We start from the raw sequence: 3,527 nt of genomic DNA, 5'->3' as shown, positions 1-3,527 counted from the left end.
TTAGTAGACTTGATGAGCAAAGGTACATTACTCTTATTGTCTAAGAATCCCCAGTCCAGGATGTTAAAATAACCCAGACTGGTAATCCCCACACAATAGCTAACAGTTAATCCACGAAGTCCACCCAGTGGTGTCTCTTCTTAAAGCCCTAGGATTCTACCTAGCAAATCAAGCTTAGTACATAATCTTTGTTTTGGGTTCTGCCTTCTAAGTAACCAGAGCTAAGTTAGGGACTCTTGTAAGAGAAGGCCTGTTTGAGAAGATGCCATTCTAAACTGAGACCTGAAGGATAAGAAGCAGACGCAACCAGTAGAGAGGAAGAGTAATCCGGTAGAGGGAATAGCACGTCCAAAGGCCCTTATGTGGAGCAGAGTACAGAACCTTCAAGAAACAGAGAAGGTAACGGTAGAGAGAAGTTTGGAAAGCTGTAAAGGAGCCCAGTCACACAGAGCAGAGGTCTTAGGCCTGGACCCCATATATACTACGTGTGTTTTGTTATACTAGTTGGCAAAGTTGAAAATAAGGAGATACCACATCATAATTTCTGGATCTTCAAAAAATTCAAAAGATCTGTCAGCAGTGGGCTTGCATTCTTACCATGGCCACCTTCAGCTGGATCTACCCCCTTGAGACAAGGCCTGTGACCTCCTGTTTGCCACTGTCATCACTCAGCCTTTTTCATTCATTTATGTTGCTGATTTGGCATCTATGGGAGTTTCAATTATAGCTCCTACTTTGGGACTTCATAGGTTATGGTTTTTAAAAAAGTTGGATTTTATTCTACGATCTTAAAGTATTTTAAGCAAGGGAATGATGTGATCTGATTTATATAAACTCCATTTGCTATAAAACAAAACAAAGATTGGAGAGAACCAAGAATGAAAAAGAGGCTACAAATGAGACTATTGCAGGAATCTAGGTGAAAGACCACAACGGTTTGAAATGGAGTGATAGCAATGGAAATGGAGAGAAGCAAATGGATTTAAAGTGTGCTTGGAATCAGAAAACCCAAAGTTTGCAGGTAGATTAGATATTAAAGGTGAGAGAGAGAATTAAAATAACTTGTACTATATTATGCAGAGTTTGAGCCCTCTATGGTCAACGGCTGTTTCAATGGGAACAGCCTCCCACACAGATATTTACTGATAATCTCTAGTACATGGAGAACTTGTGGTGTGAGGGGTACAAATAAAAGAATCTTTGGTGCATTTAAAGAGCTTGAATTCTATTAGTAGAGGTAAGATTGATGCAAACAAATATACTTGTAACGTATGTAATTCATGAGACAGCTATAAGTCTTAGAGTAACAATAACAATAGGTAACATTCATTGATAGTATATACCTAGTGCATACATCTCATTTAATACTGCCTAGAGTTAAGTATAATTGTCATTTCCACTTTATAGACAGAAGAATAAAAACTCAGGGAAGTTAGGTAACTAGTATAAGATCATACAGCCTCTAACTGGCAGAACAGACATTAGAGTCCAAGCGGACAAACTCCACTGGCCCTTTGTTTAACGAGTGCCCTAGACTGCTTTTATGTACCTTTAGCGGAGCCAGAAAGTTACCTGCGTGTTGCAACTCAGACATGCGAAGAGTAATGTCTTTTCTTTGACTTGACTGAAAGTGCTCTGAGCTTTCTCACAAGCCTCTTTCAGCTGGTGAAAGGAGGAGGAATTAAACTTTCCTCAAGACTATTTAAAACTTAGCTCCATTCTGTATTTGAAACTGACTTTTTAGGTAATGTTTTGATCCTCTAGAAAAGAAATGCAGATTTCTCCACCTTCACTTCCATCATATCTATGTGTACCAGCACATATGCCGGTACATACACACATCTGCTACCCAAGATGGTGTTGGGAGGTGTGGACACAGAACCCCTGAAGTGCCCCAGTCTTGGGCTTGATGTCCAGGCCCATCTGGTTGCTGCTTGTTCTGTTGGTATCCATGACTAAACTCCTTTGCTGGAATCATCCTTGATCTTGGTCTCTTAGCTGACTAACAACTCAGTAGCATTCCCTAGTTAATGGAGCCCCAGCTCAGCTCTCAGCAGTGCTGTAGGGCTCCCCACATTTGTGCCATTTCCTATATCCAACCGCCTGGCCCAAAGGCCCATCCCCTGCCTCTGCTTCAGAACCACTCCTATCTCAGCAGGCTCCATGGTTAGGTTGACAATAAAATTTATCATACAAATCAAGACATCTATGGGAGTGACAAGAAAGCATACTATTACCACAATGGAACATGCTGTAAATCAAGACAGTCTTAAACTAGGACATAGGGCAGGCTCTAGCTCTCAACCTAGCTGCTTTGTAAGTTCCTCTTCCAGAAATTTCAATAACTCCTGGCTTGTATTTATGCTACATGGGATGGGGGAGAAGTCCAGGAAAGCTAAACTTTGAGGGCTCTCCTAGCCACAATGCACAGTCAAATTCAGACCATGGGACTTATTTAGTCCCATGTTAGTCTCAGCCCACAGGGCAATCTCTTTCAGATGCTAAATGGAAACAGCCTACCACACAGATACTTAACAAACCTGCTCCTCTTCTGGGAAAGCCCAGAGAGGGAAATGGCTCAAATGCCATAGGGGAAGAGGTATCCTTCTCTTCACTATGGGAAGTTTTCCAGACTTTCCTTTTGCTAAGTTAAATCTAAAGCTGAAGGAGACTGAAAAGAGCAAAACAAAATAAAACAAAACCCCAAAACAAATACCTCTCAACTCCACAAAGCTTTGCTTTCAACGTTACTGTCTTCGTAAAGAAGTCCAGTAGTCTGCCCTCTTATCCTCAATGTCTAAACCTCAAGACTAAGCTTTAAAAGTAAAAGACTACAGGGGCACCTGGGTAGTGCATTCAGTTAAGCATCTGACTCTTGGTTTTGGCTCAGGTTATGATCTCAGTGTCTTGGGATCGAGCCCCACGTCAGGCTCCACACACTCAGCACCAGTCTGCTCAAGATTCTCTCTCCCTCTCCTTCTGCCCCTCCCACTTGTGTTGTCTCTTTCTCTAGGATAAATGAATAAATCTTTGAAAAGAAAAAAATAATAAAGTAAAAGACTGCAAATTAAAAATTATTTCAGGGAGGTGGTAGAAATAAAATGCCTTGGTTTAATATTCACAAAATAAAATAACAAACATACAGAAGGCTGTTCATTCTCAGCCATTTCTGCCTACAGTGAAAGAAGTATTAAATGTCATTCAAAATTTAGATTCTTAACACAGTCTTGATAAGATGAATAAACAAATGCCTTTTGTAAGATAAAGTGAGTAGATCTTCAGAGGTCAAAGTTCAGTTGATTTTGGATCTTAGATCCTGTTCTGAATATTCTATGGTTTTGTGATTTGTTATCTCTGAAAGGCCAAAAAGTATTATGTATCAGATTTCCACTTAGGGTTTTGCTTACTCATTTAAGTGTCTCAAACCTAAAATGCAAGTCTTAATGTTTTAGAGTGGCATTAAATGGTTTTCCAATATTGATCAGGGATTATTGAGAGGTCCCCAAAGTTTCTGATGTTTCACAAGG

The sequence above is a fragment of the Meles meles genome, chromosome 5 (assembly GCF_922984935.1).
Source record: "Meles meles chromosome 5, mMelMel3.1 paternal haplotype, whole genome shotgun sequence".
Taxonomy (NCBI): domain Eukaryota; kingdom Metazoa; phylum Chordata; class Mammalia; order Carnivora; family Mustelidae; genus Meles; species Meles meles.
Note: the sequence above shows the minus strand (reverse complement) of the source record.